We start from the raw sequence: 21,071 nt of genomic DNA, 5'->3' as shown, positions 1-21,071 counted from the left end.
CTCAGCGGGAGAGGCCACAACAGTGAGAAGCCCGCGTACCGCAAAAAAAAAAAAAAAAAAAAAAAAAAACAACAACCCTGTATCAAAATTTAATATTTTACGGTAACATACAATTACATTTTAGATGGGGAGGGAATAATTACATTGGCCAAAAATATGATTCACCACCTTTAACATTACAACACAAAAGGATATTATCATTCAAAGTTATACAACTTCCTGACAGCACCACAATTATTCTGAAGTCATTAATCACTTTACAGGCAACTCTGCCCTAAGGGTTTGGTAATCTGCTGAAAAAAAATCAAGCTAACTTGCATAATGATGGCTTATTATATGAACTGAGTTTACCCATTGCTAAATTACTTGAAGCATTATTTTACAAGATATTTCTCCAAACACTTGTAACTTGAGAGTCAATATAAAAGCCAAGTCATATATCTTCCATGTCCACACCCCTCATAAAATCAGAAAGCATCACCAGCAGCCCTGGCCTGGTAGAAAGGACCGAGATTGCTGAGGCCTGGGTTTTAGTCCCAGGTTTACTTTTAATCAAAAGTAACCTGATACTTTTAATCAGAAGTAACCGTGATAACCTTACTGAGCCTGAGTTTCCAAAAAAGCTGTTCTATAAAAATCTACAATATTTTTTATGTTCTATAAAAATCTTCATAGCTTATGAAGAAGCTATGTGGATTTATGAATGCATGAAAACAACAAAGGCAGTAACACTGGCCAAGCAAGTAATTTACTGCTAGCAACTCAAGTAGTAGGATTCAGCAGTAATTAACCAAGTGCCTAAAAGAAGATAATCCAATGTTTTCCCTTCCCATGTTACTGTGCATCAAAAGGGAAGATGCTAACAAAAAGCTAAAGTATGTGCTTATTCCCAAGTAAAAAACAAAAACAAACCAAAAAACCCACAAAAACCAAAAGTACTCTGTAAGACTGAAGTATGTTATAAAACAATATGTACTGGGACTTCCTGGGTGGCACAGTGGTTAAGAATCCGCCTGCCAATTCAGGGGACACGAGTTCGAGCCCTGGTCTGGGAAGATCCCACGTGCCAGTGGAGTAACTAAGCCCGTGCGCCACAACTACTGAGCTTGCGCTCTAGAACCCGCGAGCCACAGCTACCGAGCCCGTGCGCCCAGAGCCCATGCTCCGCAACAAAAGAAGCCACAGCAATGAGAAGCCCGCGCACCACAATGAAGAGTAGCCCCCATTTGCCACAACTAGAGAAAGCCTGCGCGCAGCAACGAGGACCCAACGCAGCCAAAAATAAAATAAAATAAATTTATATAAAAAACCAATATGTACTACGTGAATACAATTTTTTTAAGTATAACGTATAAAGAAAAAGGATATACACACACCAAAATGTACTTCACTGGAGAGATTAGAGGTGATATTTTCTTCTTTGTTTAAATATATTCCAAATTTCTGTAACACACACTTTGTGATCAAAAATAAACAAGTATTTTATTTTATTTTAACATCTTTATTGGCGTATAATTGCTTTACAATGGTGTGTTAGTTTCTGCTGTATAAGAGTGAATCAGCCATACCTATACATATATCCCAGTATCTCCTCCCCCTTGCGTCTCCCACCCTCCCACCCTCCCTATCCCACCCCTCTAGGTGGTCACAAAGCACTGAGCTGATCTCCCTGTGCTATGCGGCTGCTTCCCACTAGCTGTCTATTTTACATTTGGTAGTGTATATATGTCCATGCCACTCTCAGTTCGTCCCAGCTTACCCTTCCCCCTCCCCGTGTCCTCAAGTCCATTCTCTACGTCTGCCATCTTTATTCTTGTCCTAAGTATTTTAAATGAAACTAAAGCTTAGTTATTTTAATTATGTTTACCCCCTAAGCTGTTAAAAGTTTTAAGAGGTATTCTTGCTTTCAATGCACAACCTAGGGTGGCAGAACGTTTCGGGCAAATCTGTAAAATGAGTTTTTAATATAAACTTAAATGTAGAAGGTGTGAATGTAAAAGGGTACAGCCAACATGGAAAACATTATGGAAGCTCCTCAAAAAATTAAACATAGAATTACCATGTGATCTAGCAACTCCACTTCTAGTGTATATCCAAAGATTTTAAAGCAGGGACTCCAGACAGTTGTACACCAATGTTCAAAGCAACATTATTCACAACAGCCAGAAGATGGAAAACCCAAATATCTATCAACAGATAAATGGATAAACAAAATGTGGTATCTACCTACAACGGAATGTTATTCAGCCTTGAAATGAAATACTGACACACGGTACAATAGGAATGAACCTTCAAGACATTATGCTAAGTGAAATATGGCAGACACAAAAGAATAAATACTGTATGAGTCCACTTACATGAGGTACCTAGAGTAGTTAAATTCGCAGAGACAGAGTAGAAGGAGGTTGCCAGGGCCTGGGTGGTATGGGTTTGGGGAGTTATTATTTAATAGATACAGAATTTCAGTCAGGATGATGAGAAAGTTCTGGAGACTGGGAATGATGACACTGGCATAACTTAATGTCATTAAACTGTATACTCAGAAACGGTTAAAATGATAAATTTAATGTTATGTATATTTTACCACAACTTTTAAAAATCAAATAATGATCCCATGGGTTTTTATCAAGCCTGTATTAATAAACTCAAAGATGTATTTTTAAAAATTAAATGTAGAAGTTTCAGACCTAAAAAATAATTCTGGGAAGGTACAATCATAATTCTGTCTTGGGAAGGCAAGCTCAGATTAGGGAAATTCTGAATGGAACATTTCTAAAAGAAATATCACCTTCTTAGAACTTTCCAGAACTTACAGCAATTCAAACTAGACCAAACTAATTGCCAAGATGAACAGGTCCTTCCAGGGCTTGATTGATAATCATAAAAATGAGTTGTAATTAGCATGTCAGTTACGTTAAATAGTTAACTTGTGAAGTTCAATGAGATAGTGACTTTTTTGCAACATTACTTTTATCCATTATTTTATTTAGGAAATACTTTCTCATAAATAGCACTGATATGTTCAGACTGAATTATCACTCATGCTTTAATAGGTTAATCAATGATTTTTTTTGCTGTATGGAGATAAAGCAAGGACAGAAGAACAGAAAAGAGAAATGGAAGCAGAGATTGGAAAAGAGTTTAATGCTCTCAAAGGATAATATGCCAACCCACTTGGATCTCCATATTTTCTTTGGCACGTGAAAATACATCCTGTGTTCCCACAGACGGACTCTGTGTCCGTTAGTACTACAGATCTATATCCCATTCCCTGGGATGGCTTTTCCTAGCGACTGGCACCGTCCCTCAGAGAGCTGGTGGCACGGGGAAGAAAAGGTTATTTCATTTTACACTCTGAAAGCAAATTCAGTCAAGAGGACAAACACAGACCTTCCAACTTTAGAAATCTACATCTAGAACTGGAAGACTGAAGGAGTAATGTAGCAGCCAATCTTTTGATCCCTCTAAGAGCACATTTGTTTCCCCTTCCCCTAAAAACCAAGTGTTAAGTGTTAAGAGAGGGTGAGGGGAAGGCTTTGTTTTACTGATCCAGCAAAAATATATTTGAATATGTCTAGAGAGTTTTAAAAAACAACAGGAAATAAAGAAAATACAGGAAAACTTTGTAACTTTGTTTTTGATGAAATAATGGTCTCAATACTAAACAATACCAGAAATGTAGGGTTGCCTCGTAAGCCGCCAGCACGTGGCTTCCACAGAGACCTCAACCCCCAAATTCTAACCAGATGTATTTGGCACAAAGGAGACTGATGTTACTGATGAGACTACACCTCCCAACCCATCTTCTGCTGACCTAAGAGCCTGCTAAGGAAAAGAGGTCAAAACAGAGTGAGCAACCCAGAACTGGTTAGCCCCGAGATTCTGACTCCTTTTCTGGTGTCATCCTGCTGGCATGAAGTGAACTTGTATCATTCTTTATCTTGGAAGCTGATATCCTCAGAGGAAACAGGAAGGACTCTGAATGTTGGGACAATCCATTTAAAATGGCTTGTACGTTCCTCAGCATACAAACCATAGCCAGGTTTAGACTATTTGAAATAGCAATGTCAATTATGAAAAATGATTTTTTAATTGCAAAAAACTTTAATTAAACTAAAGCACTTACACATAAACTGAAGATTCCTAATAGAGGTTTCTCTATTTTCATAAACTGGATGGGTGATGATTTTACTTATCAGTTTAGTTGCTAACCCACCTTACAACAGGAATTTATTTATAGTTAATGAGCTACTGATAAAGTCTCAGATGCCTTGCCAAAAAAAACCTCTACTGTTATGATAATGGGAACAAAATGATATAGTATATATTAATTCTTCTGACAATGACCCCATATACAATAATGCTGGGGGAAATCATAAAGCAATACAATCATGGCCCCTGCCTCTGAGGAACTTCAGGACTAACAGAAAGTCAATCCTAGTAAGTGGAAACCTAGAATGCAAATGCAAGTGAAATAACTAAGCAAGCAATGAGATACATACAACATGCAAACATATAGCCCACGTGATACATGCAAATGGAAAAAAATTATGTGCACAATTACTATATAAAAATTATGTCTCCCAGAAAACTGTTACATGAAATCTCAGAAGTCAAATTCTCAGTGTTGTAAGCATATGACAAAATGTAAGCATTTCCTCAGTGAACATCATCCAGGTTTCCTGCAGGAACAAGTGCTTTTTCATAGCCTTCTTCCTTTTTCACCAACAGAAGTTCCCATTTGAAGACAAAAGATTTAAGGGTGTGGCCATCTTTCCCTCTTTTTGAGTACATTATATTTCAATTCTAAGAAAACTTTCAAATAGAGGAAACAGGAATAGGTTTGGGGTAAACTTCTGGGGCACAACTTTACAACTCATTATGTCATATAGCCACGCTACAGCAAAAGCAATTCAAAAAAACCTCTCAAGTTACAGAAGAGCCACATGTTTCTCATAGCATTTTCTTCCATACTTATTCCGATGAGCTTTTTGAGACTGAGCAGATGCTACAATTCTGATTTGGACACCAAATGTATTTCCCAGGTCCAGACAAGCCTCTGAAAGAATCGGCCTAAAACTCTTTTAAATAAAAATACACTTTAAAACTATTTCACCTATTCTCTGGTATAACTACATCAAAGGAGCAAAGTTTCAGAGATTTGCTGAGACACTGATGCTGTTACAGGTAGAACAGCTGTCATCCACTTCTCTTTTCTGCAATATTACTGTACTGCAAGAATGAAAACGAAAGAATGTCCTGAATACCTGACATATTCCATAAAGACTAAGGGACTCTAAGAATGTAGCATTCTCCAGAGGAGTTTCTGCGGTCCTTCATAAAGATGCAGCTGTACAGGTGACAAGGTAACCCTCCTAGCTTCATTTAAAGACCACATGCTGCTGTCTTAGAATTCCCTAACACTCACCGTGATTCGCCTTTGCCTCATCAGTTGCCTTCAAATTCATCACTCATTTAAGAAGACAACTGTCACCTCCCAACCACCAACAGGTTACTTAACTCGGAGCACAATTTGCAATAATGGCCTCAGGAAGCAATTCTTAAGCCCCATCATCCAAGAGGCTGCTTTCATTTCATTGCACAGAAGCTTTAGGCAATTCTAGGAAGTTGGGAATCTGACCGCTCATTGTAAGTGATGAAATAATTTTACTGAAGCCAAGTGTTCCAGTTAGCAAAGCAAACAACCCAAGTGGCAACAGCATTAGCAACAAAAAAGAATAACATTCAGGGTTGTGAAGCTGACTATGTTGCTTTTACAAAACACTTTTATTTTCAAAAGGAAACCAGAAAAAACCGTCCATGATTACAAATAATTTTCTTCTATGGTTTTGTGGGTTTTTTTGTACCAAACATACAGACTTTGCAAAATAGACTACATAAAAATAGATGGGTCAATAATTAAAGAAATGGATAGAACACAATAATAGTTCATTTTATTTTCCTAATAAGTCCAAGGCTGGAATGGAGGGGCCCAAGTTCAAACCTATTTATGGTATCATGAACCTCTCCTACGGGGACATCTTTGAAGTGATTTCATCACTAGTCTCTGCTGCATGAAAAGTATCAACTGTGCCCTGTAATGGCCTAAAGCCAAACTAAAATTCCAGCAATAGACAGGCAGAACCACACTATATTCACTCCGTAAATGTTTACTGAAAGTCCTCTAGGTAAACATGACACACAGCCAACATCACCCTCTCACCCCCAGCAGAACTTCCATGTGATCAGGGGGGTCTAGGCACATAAACAGATGCTCACCACAGTGTGGCCATGCTCTGACCGGGAGGTTCGGATGCTACTGAATCACCAGAATCAGGAAGTGTCAAGTACCTGAAGAGAGGGCAAGCACCTGGAACAGTGAACATATATGCCGGGTAAAAGTCTGGTGGAGGAACTGAAAGAAATTCAGCACAGTTGTCGTCAAAAAGCTTAGACTATCCAAAGAGCAACACGTAACCACTGAAGGATCTTAAGCAGGGAAGTGGCGTGATCAGGTGTATGTCTGTGAAAGATACTTTGGCAGACTGTAGAGACTAGATGGGGGTGATGGGGGAGACATACTCAGAGCCTAAGGTGGCTGCAGTAACCAGGAAAGAAAGAACGGAAGCCTAGGCCAGGGAAACGCAAGTGGGGAAAACAGGTAGACTCAAAAGCATTCCGTAACTGACTGACTGGGAGGAAGGAGTTGGATAAGGAAAAAGGCAGAGCCAAGGCTTACACTCAGATGCTCAGCTTAGGCAGTGAGTGATCTGTAATGCCACTTCCTATGGTAGAGAGAACACAGCTAGTTTCAGGGGGAGATGAGGAATTCTACTCTGGACATTTTACCTTTAGCTACCTGTGGGATATCAAAGTAGGTATGTCCAATAGATAGATTTATAAATCTGAAAATCAAGAACGATCTGTATAGATATATACATATATGTATAACCAATCACTTTGCTGTACACCTGAAACTAACACAATATTTGTAAATCAACTATACTTCAATAAAAAGAATAATAATTTTAAAAAGAAAGAGATCTGGATTGGAGATTTGGCAATTTGGCATGAGATCACTCAGGAAAAAGTGTGTGGAATAAGAAGAGAAGATGATCTTGGACAGAACTCAAAGGAACTCCAACAGCAAAGGGACAAGGAGTGCTCCATAACAGAGACTGTAGGAACAGGCAGAGTAGGAAGATACAGGAAAACCGTGACACAGAAGCCTAGGGGCGTGAGCATCACACAGAGGAGGTAGTGTCAGTGTCGGACGCTGCTGAGAGGCCAAACAAGGTAAGGACGCTGCTGAGAGGCCAAACAAGGTAAGGACGGAGAAAGGTCCACAGGATTTAACAAAAATTGTTGGTGACCTTAAGAAGAGTTTCAGTGAGGCTGTGGATGGACGAGGCCAGGCTGCGGCAAGTTGAGAGCGTGCGAAAGGTGAAGAGGAGGAAACAGTGAATGGAAAGAACTTGTTCAAGAAATTTGACTGTGAAGAGGGGCCTCCCTGGGGGCGCAGTGGTTGGGAGTCTGCCTGCCAATGCAGGGGACACAGGTTCGAGCCCTGGTCCGGGAAGATCCCACATGCCGTGGAGCAACTAAGCCCATGCGCCACAACTACTGAGCCTGCACTCTAGAACCCACGAGCCACAAATACTGAGCCCGCATGCCACAACTACTGAGCCTATGTGCCTACGGCCCGTGCCCCGCAGCGGGAGAGGCCACCGCAATGAGAGGCCCATGCACCGCGGCAGGGAATGGCCCCGCTCGCCGCAACTGGAGGGGGCCAGGGCGCAGCAGCGGGGACCCAACGCAGCCAAAAATAAATAAATTTATTTTTAAAAAAAGAAAAAGAAATTTGACTATGAAGGAAAAAGAGGGTAGTAACTGTAAAATGGGCTGGAGCTGAAGGACATATTTTGGATGACCTTTTTATTCCAAACATGTTAGAGACCTGAAAATGTTTAAATGTTATTGGGAAGGAGTCAGTAGAAAGATAGAGGAGAGGACATAACTAAATGAGGTTTCTGAGAAAGACTAGGGAATGGGATCTGAAGCAGAGGTGTACATAAGCTATAGAAAGCTGGGGAATCTTCCATACAACACAAGAGAAGGACGGATACGATGAAAGGGAGTTTAAAGGTTGGGGAACCAGAGGTTGGAGGTAATTTCTTTCTTTATCATTCTCTCTGCTATTGAGACTCAGCTAAAAGCGGCTGCATTTTTCAGTTCCACCAGCAATTTATGAGGGTTCCAATTTGTCCACATTCTCCCCTAATTATTGTCTTTGTCATTATAATCATCCTAGTGGGTGTGAGGTGGTAGGTCATTGTGGGTTTGATTTGCATTTGAGGGCATTCTCTCCTGAGGTCACCAATTGTCCCAGTGAAGGAAGATGGAAGGCTTACTGTTGAGAGCAAGAGGGGAGGTAGCAACAGAAAATGGGGTGAAGCCATAAAAACAAGGGTCTGAAGTCTGAAGCAGCCACCAGGGAGGATGGGAAAGAGCACTGACCGGGGAAACCTAAAAAGATGCTAAGACAGTGCCCGGTGGGGGTTGGAGACCATAAGTCTATAAAGGCATCCATTTGATCTCCTGTGAGCTTTTCTTCACCAAGAAAAGAGGTTTTTTTGGTTTTCTGGGGGTTTTTTAAACCGAACTACCAGAATTGGAATGGAAAGTTGCTCAGAGAACTTTTTCATTTAAAGGCAATAAGAAGTGCCCCTGAAAAATCCATCAGTTATTTTTTAAAGTCCTGCAACATATCCATTAGAAATGACAGTCTGCATAAGAGTCACTCTCCTTGACCCTTGAGAGCAAAGCACCTCTCAAGACATGTGTCCACTGCAGCAGATCTTACATCTGTACTGTCAAGACTTACGACTACAATCATGGTGCTAAATTCAGCAAATGGCAAACTGCAAGGAACACCACACATCTGTCATCTCAACAATTGGCAATTCCTTTAAAACATGTCAGATAATCCTATCACCAAGTGTTAAGACTGATAATAACAATCATATATACAAATAATAACCAACTACACAAAAGAAAATGACTTTTGACTTAACCAGTTACCTAGTACTCGACATAGCCAGTCTTCAGTTTAATCAATTAAGTACATCCCTATGTTAATATGAAGTAAAGATTTAATTCATTTAGAGATTTATCTTTAAAGCATGCCACTGCATATGCTGGCCACAGTTTTGTGCTCAGGTATCCCATCTTGGAACTGACTTACATGTGAACCAGATTTATACCCAGGGTTTGTTACCTTTTGCTGAGTAATATGCCATTCCAGAAACTCAGTGGCTTAAAACAACGGCAATTTGCTATTTCTCTCAATTCTGTGTTTTGACTGGGCTCAGCTGGGGTCACAGGCACTGGGAACTTGACTAGGGCTGAAAGAGGCCTTGCTCGCATATCTCTCTCAGGTGGGCTCTCTTTCTCCACCTGGTCTAGCCCAAGCCTCTGTACATACTGTTGGCCTCCAAGAGGGTAAATGCTGAAGCTGCCAGGCCTCTTAAGGACGAGGTCCAGAACTGGCACACATCACTTCCACCACGTTCTACTGGTCAAAGTAAGTCGCAAGGCCGCCTAGATTCAGAGGGAGCAGAAACAGACGGGCATCTCTCGATGGGAGGGATTGCTGGGGGTCATCTTTGGAAAACAACTCTACCACAGCTGTACACAATATTATGGAATGTTTTACACAATACCACTTGAGTTCAGGATTGAAGCACTAGAGAGGGGATAGACTTTGTCTATTTCCAAAACTAGAACTTTTTCTTAAGCATGAAAAAGAATACCTGGGCAAAAATCTTCTTTTTCCCCCATGGAATGCTAAGCTTCGAAAAGCCATGGAATCTTTTCTGGGGTTGTGGGATAAATAGAGACCATCCTTCAGGAATGGTCTGAGTATAATCATCCCCAGATGGGATTCATCATTTTCTGAAGTCATTTCACACCTTACAATATATTATGTATGCATGAGTATGATCTCATTTTTTAAAGTATATCTAATACTAGAAAACGTAGAGGTCTCCCCAACTATTTGAATTCTTGCTATCCACACTCTGTCTAAACTCAAGAAGCAAACAGATTTGGGTAAATTCTTCAATACTCAAACTTTTGCTACTGGCTCTCCTAGGCTCAGGAATGAACTAGATTTGGATATCACAGTATCTCTTACAATCTGGAATCTATCTGAACACAGCAACCCAGTAAATCTGTCTCGTAAAAAGGACTTACACCCCAGGGCTCCCCTGGTGGCGCAGTGGTTGAGAATCCACCTGCCAATGCAGGGGACACGGGTTCGAGCCCTGCTCCAGGAAGATCCCACATGCCGCGGAGCAACTAAGTCCGTAGCCACAACTACTGAACCTGCGCTCTAGAGCTCGCAAGCCACAGCTACTGAAGCCTGTGCACCTAGAGCCCGTGCTCTGCAATGAGGAGCCCGCGCACCGCAACAGAGTAGCCCCCGCTCACCGCAACTAGAGAACGCCCGCGCACAGCAACAAAGACCCAACACAGCCAAAAATAAATAAATTAATTTAAAAAAAGGGCTTACACCCCTAAATATTAACTTGTTATCTTTAGATGATATAAATTACATGTAATGTACATTCTCTTTATGCTTCTGCTTGGACTCTAGATTCCTTGAGGGTCCAAACCTTGTTTCCCATGCCTGTCTTACTCTTTAATGTAGTACACACAGAAGGAACAGCTTAATAATAGTAACAATAAAGGTCTTAAAAAATAAATTAAATAAATAAAATAAAATTCAAAAAAATTTTTAAAAATAAAATAAAGAGCGATGCTTACTCCAAAAATAATAATAAAGTGCTAGGGCTTCCCTTCAGTTTCATCTTCCCCACTCTGACTTTCAGATAAAGGAGGACACTGTCTCAGACTTCTCAGCTTGAACTGCTGATTATTAAGATGAAGCCAAGCTCTTGTTGGAACACAGAGGGAACGCTTTAAATTTTTTAAAAGAATTTTTTTAAAGCTACAGACTTGATAGCATTGGTTTTTATGGCTATTTGATTTCCGAAGTTCTCAGAACTTGATCATTTGGATCACACATAAAAGCCACCGTGGAAGAAATCTGTTTAGAGATTAATATTCCCTCTTCAAGAGAAACGCTGGAGGGTAGAAAAAAAGGACCTGTCTAGAAGTATTAATAAATGGACTGGTATTTGCACAATGGATTAAAAGATATCCATTCCACAGATCAACTGCTATATTAATAGAATCTAAATATACAGTTACATATTCAACCCTGAAAGCAGTTTAAAAAGGTGAAATTCACCAGTGCTCACTTCAAATGGATACTTTCTAAAATCTAAAGCACACTATAAACTGTTGTCAGGGTTAAATCATTTTTCCATTACTTTCAGCATTATATACCTTGGTATTTTCATGTTACTAGCTCACAACGCACACCAGCTTCAGCATCTCATAGTATTTGCCTCCAAGGGCTATAATCCTCCCCCCCAAAAGAATAGGCCAAAGACAAGACTATGAATCTGGGGGGGGGGGGTTGTGTTATAATATTGCTTTATAAAGTTGTAATCCCCAGGTGCAGAGTTCTGCAGCAGATGACTTCTGAGAGTCTCACATGCAAATAAATATAAACAAAAAGCTTACTTACGAGAGCAGACCAGAGCGTGCCTAGATGTTCATCTTAAATATAATAGAGTAGGTAGTCTGCCCGAGGCAGGACAAGAAATGTCTTTTCATTCGGTTCATCGCGCACTACTGGATAAAAGTCCCTATTAAGTGAAACCCCCTGGTGGACTCCGTGGTGTGGGGGAAAGGGAAACAGCGTAGAGTATGGTTTGTGACATTCGGAGGCGAGGAAGAGATGCTAAGATCTTGGGAAGGGCCAAGGGAGGACCGGGAGAGTCGGAGGGGAGGTCTCCTCTCACGCAAACAGCGTCGAGAGCAGAGACAGACTTCAGCTACGAGCAAAACCGCGTCCCTGAAGCTCAAAAAAGAGAGGGAGTAGGGAAAACTTTCCCGACCTTCTCCCAACCCTGTCCCCCCTCCTCCTCGGAAGAAACGCTAGCAAAGGCGCTAACGATGCGGAGCCGGCCGCCCCATCACCCGCCCGGATGCAGCGCCCGGCGGACGGGGGGCCGGGGGACCCGGACCGGAGGGCGGGAGGGAGGGCGCAGGAGTAACGGGGCTCGCCGGCCAGGCCCGCGGGGAAGGGGGACCAAGGAGAAGGCAGGGGCGAAAGGGGCCTCCGCGAGCTCAGGCCCGCGCCCCCCCTTACCCACGGCTACCTGGGAGGCCAGCCGCGGCCGCGCGCAGTCCATGCAGGCCCAGCAGCCGGGAGCGCCGTGAAGACCTCGCAAGCGTCGCGGGCCCAAGACTCCCCAGAGAGTGGCGGGCGAAAGGGCGGAGCTGGCAAGTGGGCCGGGGCCGGGCCGCCGGGTCACGTGGTCCGGGCCGCCTCACGTGATGCCGCCTCCCAACTCGCCCCGGCAGCCCGGGGCAAATCCGCTCGCCGGGCAGGCTGGGATCCTCTAGTCTCTGGGCCGGCGGGCACGGGACTCCTCAAGCAGCCGATTGGCCGTCCGAATCCTCCCCCAGGCTCTGCGGAGAGTCGCGGTCGCGCTCCGTGGCTACCGAGACTCAAAGGTTTTTGTCTCTCAGGGAACCAGGGACGCGCGAGGGGCGGGCTCCTGCCGCCCTCCCTGGATGATTGGTCGTGGGGAGGGCCATCCAGCCACCCCAAAGGGACCTAGGACGGACATGCAATTGGAAACTCCTCTCCCTGCTCCATAGCGCGCCCTACCCACGTGGGCATTACTGAGGTGGTGCTTGCAGGGAACAAAGGGCCTCGGAGGAGAGACTCGTTTTACTCCAGAGACGCTCCCACCATCCCCCCGTTTATCTACCGGTCGAAAAGCCCCTAAGGCCCGGGGATAGAGAAGGTGGCAACTGAACCAAGATCAGAGGAAGGAGGGAGTGAGGCACAGGGCCCAGGTAATGGAAGGAAGGCAGCGGTACCTCGGGGAAGCAGGCTGTCAAGATTGGAAGGGACCTAAGACAGCAAAAGACCCATTTTTTTTACTGTTATAAATGAGTAAACCGAGGCTAGGAGTGGAGATGCTTCCTGGTGCTTCATGCAGCCTAACATCTATTGAGACCACAGTCATCTTTATAAAGTACTGCACAGCTTTCCGGAAACTCCCTGACTCTACAGTATAAAGTCCCAACTTCTTGGCATAACTTTCCAAGCAATTTTGTTTAAACTTACTTTCCCCATTTAAATAGGAAAACATAGCATTTTCTAAGCTAAAAGAAGCCTACTTTTCCTCATCTTCCAGTGCTTGTGCAACACTACTCGAGGCTCTGGCTGCAGAGAATTCCTGTTTTCCTTGATCGCTCAATTTTCTTTAGATTACTTATTTTTTCCCTCAGTTGCTTTACTCCTCTTTATGTTTGTTCATTCTTTTGCCTCAGTCTGAAATGCCTTGAATCAGCACCCTCTCCTCCCATAAAGAAAACCAGAACCAGATAGTAGTTAAGGCAGTAAAAACAGATTTTAATCAAAAACTATTGCAATAGGGGAACTGAGCCCAGTTCTATACTGAGGTTTCTCTTCCCCTATTGCAATAGTTACTGAATAAACTCTGTTCTTACTGCTTTAACCACTGTTGAGCCCTTGTTATCTTTAACAACACGCCAAGGTACACATCAGTCTCCTACTCATCTTTCAAAATCCAGGTCAAATACCACCTACTCTTGTCTTCCTACCCTGCATCCTCCTCCTGATTCAACTGCATCGGCAACTGAAGTTCCTTCAGATGGTGTCAGATGTAACTCCTTCCCTGATTTCCAGGACCCTGTACATATTCTGATATATAAATCTCACATTGCTCAAAAATGTACCGTTCACTTCCTCTAAGAAGTAAATTATCTATCCCTATCTTCTTCCCTAGATTATAAACTCTTTAAAACAAGACTTCAGGGCTTATTTCTGTGCCCTCGGTAGCCACTGAATGAGGAGGGTCCATGTGGTAGGTCCTCAACATCCACTGAGTGAAGGTCCACCTGATAGACCCTTAATATCCACTGAACGAAGTGGCTTGACCAAGGTAGCAGCGGTTCAGTGAATTTACTAAAAGAGGCCTACTTTTCTCAAAACACTGAAGTCAGTTTCTTTAGGCTCCAAGCTGATCAAAATTACTTCAATAAAACATGTTTGAGAAAAAATGGGGGTTTGCATCATCGAACACTTCCTGAGCACTCACTGCTTATCGTGTGCCTGATGCTGTATTTGCAGCATCTTGGAGGATGACAAGTTGAATAAGACATGGTTGCTGATCTCAAGGAAGGTGCAGTCTGGTTATTCCAGTCCAGGGTGAAAAGTGTGATACAGAATGCTTAAGTGAACACAAATGGGGGACCACGAATTATACCGGGGGTTAGGAAAAAAACTTCCTGGGAAGGTGAATCTGGTAGACAAGTGGTAGTTAGATGAAAAAGGGAGGGAAGGCTCTTCCAGAAGAGACAACAGTGTGTTCAAAGACAGGGAAGCCTGAAACTGTTATTTTAAAAAAGCAAGTAACCCTGACTGGCTGGACTTGATGACCTCATTTACATCTGGAACAAAGGAAACCCAATTAGGTTAACGTTAATGTACTTGAAAGAATTAGCCATTCATTAGTATTAGTTTTATTTATTGGATTGAGTAACTTTCCATTAGACAAATCCTAGGCTCTTCACCTAAAATTGACCTGTGCACTAGTGCTGGGTGATTTTTTTTTTTTTTACTTTTTTTTTTTTCCAGCTCCAAAAGCTCTCTATAATTGTTATCTGAAAACAGCAAAATTAGTTGTTCCAAAGAAGATTATTTTAGAGCTCTCTAAACTTTTTCTACAGGGCAAAATAACTCAATTTACAAGTAGTACTTTAAGAAGAAACTGGGCTCTATCTCCAGAGGTGCGAGGAGGAGGACTCTTCCTGGTGTTCGCGCTAATACAGGACTATGCTGGTAAAAAGCATCTGTCAAGAACCTAGGGAAACACAGTTAACGTTAAGGGTTAAGGTGGGTGGGACATAGAACAATTCTAATCACTTTTAGAGGCTTCAGAAGTTCATTTCAAAACGCAATCTTGGGCTCCCCTGGTGGCGCAGTGGTTGGGAGTCCGCCTGCCGATGCAGGGGACATGGGTTCGTGCCCCGGTCCGGGAAGATCCCACGTGCCGCGGAGCGGCTGGGCCCGTGAGCCATGGCCGCTGAGCCTGCGCGTCCGGAGCCTGTGCCCCGCAGCGGGAGAGGCCACAACAGTGGCCCGCGTACCGCAAAAAAAAAAAAAATCTCTCAGTAAATGGAAAATTAGAACATCATCTTTCGTTTGCTCCCTTTTCTTCCACTGTGCTCTTCTACTGTAGGTGTCATTTGGGGCAGGTGTGGGTCAGCCAACCCAGCCCCACTTCCTTCAGCTGGACTATCTAACACTTGATTGAGTGCACCTCTTACACAATTTTCTTTGCCAGGAAAATCTTCTGAAGGTCACCCTAGGCGGACACTTGTTTTTCATGCGTCACTAGAAAGTTCTTGACAGTCAGCAAACAAAAATGAAAGGGATTTCAGTTACTTCCTCAAAGACTTGAATGTTATTTCTCCTGAGAGAATGAAAACAGCTGGGAGTACTCAGAGTATCTCCACTTTTTCTTCTCTGCCCCTCCCTCTTCTCCTGGTTGGTCAAGATTGAGAGAAATAAGCCAGAGAACCACCAACTCTTATAATGGCTAAATAGGGAATATTTAGGTCACTATATAAGATTGTTTACCTGTGTATGTAATTCATAGTCAGGAAATCTGTCTGACGTTCTCAAAAACATCATTATTTCTGAGAATTGAGAATGACATAACTTTTAGGATTTTGCAAATGTAATGAAATATAGAATCTATCTAGAGGGAGATTCCACCATGATTTTCAATTAGCTTAACCAAACAGGGAAACATGATCAGTCACAATAAGTTTTACAACCTCAATCCTTATCGATCAAACTACTTTGGGGATAATTTCTGCTCTTACAGTTGGGATAAATAAAGATGGCATAAAACAGGGCGGAGCAGGGGGAAGCTGGAGAGAAGTGATAATGGAGACTAGGAAAAGAGTTTTAATTCTAATTCCTTTTTTCCCTCACCCCAAGAACCAGATGAATTCCCTTTGTTCACCATGAAAACACATTAAATAAACAAACAAGCATCTTAGCCCTGGCTAAAGTAGACTACTCTGCTGATTCATATCTTCACCTGCACTGAGGCAGATGCTATGCTGAACAGGTGGCATAAAAAGATAAACCTGGGGTGAGACAGGGAGGGTGGGAGGGAGACGCAAGAGGGAGGAGACATGGGGATATATGTATATGTATAGCTGATTCACTTTGTTATACAGCCGAAACTAACACACCATTGTAAAGCAATTATACTCCAATAAAGATGTTAAAAAAATAAATAAAAAGATAAACCTACTTTGCTCCCTGGACCAGGCATGAGACTGCTCCTCTCATAGTATCAATATCACTCCCACATAAGATCACCTTTATGTGTAAAAGTGATCCAATACACTCCGTTTAAAATTGCTTCCTTGCCCTTTGTCAGATGAAAGAGCTTCTTAAATATGGAATTCGACCAAGGCATCCACTTTATAACAAGGGAGAGGTCGCAGTGGGCACATGGCTGTGGAATCCACTGGACCTATCCCTTGGCAAAACACCCAGAAGCTACTGGCCCAATAAGCAATAGAGCAGCCTGTTGAAAGCTTGGCTGAATTGTCAGCTTGGGGATGATACCCTATGAAGATAAAGTGCTACCCTCGAGGATGCAGTAATGCTCTAAATCAATCACCATTATATGGTGCTGTATCCCCAGAATACCTGGGAATGAGATCCAAGTGTGGAAGCAGGAGTGTCCCTATTTACCATCAATTCCAGTGACCCACTTGGGGAATTTCTGCTTTTTCATCCTCACTACTGTAACCACAGGTTTAAAGGTCTTGGTTCTCAGAGGGGGAACATTTCTACCAGGGAACACAGCAGGAATATCCATTGAACTTTAGGCTACACCACCACCCAAGCACTTTGGGCCCCTCGTTTCAAGGACCAGCAGGCAAGAGTAAGATCCTGGTGGGCGTGATTGACTCTTACCATCAAGAGGCAGTAGGGCCAGTGTTACACAGTGGAGGCAGGGAAGCATGTGTTTGCGGCACCCAGATAATCAACTTAGACATCTTTTAGTACTGTTTTGTGCAATTTTGATGACAAATGGACAAGAGCAGCAGGTGCAGCCTGAGAAGGGCATGGTGAACAGTAACAGGAAGGAACTCATGGGTTTGGAGAGTCTGAGTCACTCCACTGGGTAAATCACCTAAACCTTCAGAGGTGCTAATTGACAGTGAGGAGGGAGAGGATGGCTACTGGTTGCAGCCTCAAGACCAACTGCAGCAGCAGGGGGTTGTAGTTCACCTTACTAACCTTCCTCTTTATAAGTTTCCCAAGGAAAAATGGCACCCCAGTGTCCTGAAGGAACTGCTCCTCCTTCGTGTGAAGGATTCGTGTGAAGGAAGTGGATCTGAGTGGCGCAAGGCATGGACCATCCTGGATGTGATACCGCCCTGCCCAGAACACAGCTGCAGCCCTCTTAGGAATTGCTTCAGCTGAAGAGAACTGGTTTGCTGAAAGTCAGCCCCCTTCTGGGAAGCCAGCCTCCGCTGATTGATTGCTGCTCAGTCTTACTTTCTTTTGTTCAATAGGTGTTAATTAGAGTCCCTCCTAATAAACTTTCTATGTGCTAATCATCTCAGAGTCCACTTCCCAGGAAATCTTATCTTTGACAGTCTCTTTAGTGTAGATTGTAGTTTGAAGGAGAAGACACTAAACAAGTAAAATAAATTTATGACTTGTACTCTGAAGGAGATGAGTAAGATGCAGTAATAGCAAACACAGGGAAGGTGTACTTGGAGAGGAGGTGACATGTAAGCCAAAAATTATACGACAGAAGTCAGCCATGGGAAGAGCAGGTAGGAGAGTGTGTCTTAGGAAGAGAAACATCTTGGATAAAGGGTCTTCCCAAAGAGCTTAGCCTGTTGAAGTACCACCGAGAGATCTGTAGTCCTTTTAAAGGATTTTGTTTCAAATGCAATGGGAGGCCTTTAAAGGGTTTTTAAGCAAGAGCGTAAAATGCTGTGATTTGCACTTAAAAAAAATTCTCTCTGATAGTGAGGAAAAAGACTGGATGGGAAGAAACCATTAAGGAGGTTACTGCAACATCAAGAAACATGCCCGCCCAGAGTTTGCTCCTTCTCTCCAAACCATGCTCCAGGTGCCCAAGACCCTGGAATTCCCAGTCCACTTCTAGGACCTGCATGGACCTCTTCCCTATATCCCTCCCCCCTAAGACAGACTGCACACCCTTAGGGCTATGGGGTGGTCAGGGAGGGACTGCTGTAGGGCTTGGAAGTGGAGTGTCCCCAGGCATATGTGTAAAGATCCTTGCAGTGTGGGATGAAGCCAGGATTGGAAAAGATGGGAGATGAACTCTGGGACAGGGACCAGGATGGTACTCCCTCCCTGCTATGCCAAGTTCCAATATGGAACCCCAAAGATTCCAAGAATACTAAATTCAAGGCTTGGCCATCCAGGTTATTGAAAAGCTGTATTTGTCAAGACACAATAGAATATACTTTATTCAAGTTGTTGGCTTGATTTTTAACTCAAATTTTTAGACATATGATATGTGGGCCTCCATTTGTAATTTTGCACTGGGTTCTACAAATGTTAAGGATGGGCCTAAAAGTCACATTCACCTACAAAGAAACAATACACATACAAAGCTGGCTTCTTAGTACAAACAACAGATGCCAAAGATAATGAAATAATATCTTCAAAATGATGGGGGAAAATATCTGTTAATCTAGAACTTTCTATCCAGTTAAGCTAACATTCAAAGGTGAGGATAAAACAAAGACATTTTCAAACCAAGACTAAGAGAATTTCCCACTCACAGACCCTTGCAGAAAGAAGAAAAATAAACCAAGGAGGAAGGATTAGAATGCAAGAATCAATAATGAGCAAAGAAATAAGTAGATACATTGGTAAATCTAAGTAAACACTGACTATAAAAAATTACTAATTTTTAGAGGGTAAACACAGGGTGAAACTAGGATATTACACAGCAATCACATTGAAGATGAAAGGCAAGATTCAGAGTTAAACATTCTAAGGTCCTTATGATGTTGCATATACAATGTTAAAAAATTTATCTATTACTTTTAATATTTTTAAGGAAAACATCTTAAGCAAATATGCAAAAAAGAAAGAAAAAAATGAATAGTTAGGATGGACTGAAAAAAAGCAAAATAAGTTTAACCAGTAGTACATATAAAAATCATCCTCGTTTCAAAATGGAAAATCAGGCACCAATGTATTCTCTGTAAACTTCCTCTAACCGAAACCACTGACCATAAAATACCATCTCTGCCACTACTGTTCCCCAATTATAAGGTATTGTTCAGCTGTTGCTCTTCATTCTTATAAAACTCCATGGAAGATAGATACTAAAATGTTAGGGGGAATCTCATATACTTGGGGCTTTTATACCAGTGAGTCTAGTATCAATAACTATTTGCAGAAAACTCTACTCTTTTCTGTGGGCAATACCACAGAAGGTCTCGAGGAGACCTTCAAGACGGCAGAGGAGTAAGACGTGGAGATCACCTTCCTCCCCACAAATACATCAGAAATACATCTACATGTGGAACAACTCCTACACAACACCTACTGAACGCTGGCAGAAGACCTCAGACTTCCCAAAAGGCAAGAAACTCCCCACGTACCTGGGTAGGGCAAAAGAAAAAAGAAAAAACAGAGACAAAAGAATAGGGACAGGACCTGCACCTCGGAGAGGGAGCTGTGAAGGAGGAAAAGTTTCCACACACTAGGAAGCCCCTTCGCAGAGGGTATCAGGGGAAAGGGAGCTTCAGAGCCACAGAGGAGGGCGCAGCAACAGGGTGCGGAGGGCAAAGCGGAGAGATTCCCACACAGAGGATCGGTGCCGACCAGCACTCACCAACCCGAGAGGCTTGTCTGCTCACCCGCCGGGGCGGGCGGGGGCTGGGAGCTGAGGCTCCGGCTTTGGAGGTCAGATCCCAGGGAGAGGACTGGGGTTGGCTGCGTGAACACAGGCTGAAGGCGGCTAGTGCGCCACAGCTAGCTGGGAGGGAGTCCGGGAAAAAGTCTGGACCTGCCTAAGAGACAAGAGACTATTGTTTCAGGGTGCGCGAGGAGAGGGGATTCAGAGCACCGCCTAAATGAGCTCCAGAGATGGGCACAAGCCGCGGCTATCAGCGCAGACCCCAGAGACGGGCATGAAATGCTAACGCTACTACTGCAGCCACCAAGAAGCCTGTGAGTGAGCACAGGTCACTATCCACACCTCCCCTCCTGGGAGCCTGTGCAGCCAGCCACGGCCAGGGTCCCGTGATCCAGGGACAACTTCCCCGGGAGAACACACAGTGCGCCTCAGGCTGGTGCAATGTCACGCCAGCCTCTGCCAGCGCAGGCTCGCCCCGCATCCGTACCCCTCCCTCCCCCCGGCATGAGTGAGCCAGAGCCCCCTAATCAGCTGCTCCTTTAACCCCGTCCTGTAAGAGCAGGAACAGATGCCCTCAGGCGACCTACACGCAGAGGCGGGGCCAAATGCAAAGCTGAACCCCAGGAGCTGTGCGAACAAAGAAGGGAAAGGGAAATCTCTCCCAGCAGCCTCAGGAGCAGCGGATTAAATCTCCACGATCAACTTGATGTACCCTGCATCTGTGGAATACCTGAACAAACAACAAATTATATATAGATATATATATTTTTTTCCTTTTTCTCTTTTTGTGTGTATGTGTATGCTTCTTTGTGTGATTTTCTCTGTATAGCTTTGCTTTTGTCCTACAGTTCTGTCTGTCCTTTTTTTTTTTTTTAAGTACTGTTTTTAGCACTTGGTATCATTGGTGGATTTGTTTTTTGGTTTGGTTGCTCTCTTCTTTCTTTCCTTCTT

The 21,071-nt window shown here is 43.2% G+C and overlaps 1 protein-coding gene across 8 annotated transcripts in view; it reads right to left on the bottom strand.

The window, feature by feature from the left end:
* The window catches only part of RCBTB1 (RCC1 and BTB domain containing protein 1), a 66,171-nt gene that overhangs the window by 37,788 nt on the left and 7,312 nt on the right, over window positions 1-21,071 (bottom strand). For 3 of the 8 annotated variants that reach the window (XM_007105266.4, XM_007105265.4, XM_024125947.3), the window contains exon 1: window positions 12,294-12,539. The exons of the other annotated variants lie outside the window; for them this stretch is intronic. The gene's annotated coding sequence lies outside the window, so the exon portion shown is untranslated. Of the gene's footprint in view, window positions 1-12,293; window positions 12,540-21,071 lie in introns of those variants that run through there. 8 annotated transcript variants of the gene reach the window in all.

This window comes from Physeter macrocephalus, chromosome 13, assembly GCF_002837175.3.
Source record: "Physeter macrocephalus isolate SW-GA chromosome 13, ASM283717v5, whole genome shotgun sequence".
In the NCBI taxonomy this organism is placed as follows: Eukaryota; Metazoa; Chordata; class Mammalia; order Artiodactyla; family Physeteridae; genus Physeter; species Physeter macrocephalus.
Note: the sequence above shows the minus strand (reverse complement) of the source record. Positions and strands in the feature narration are given on the sequence as shown.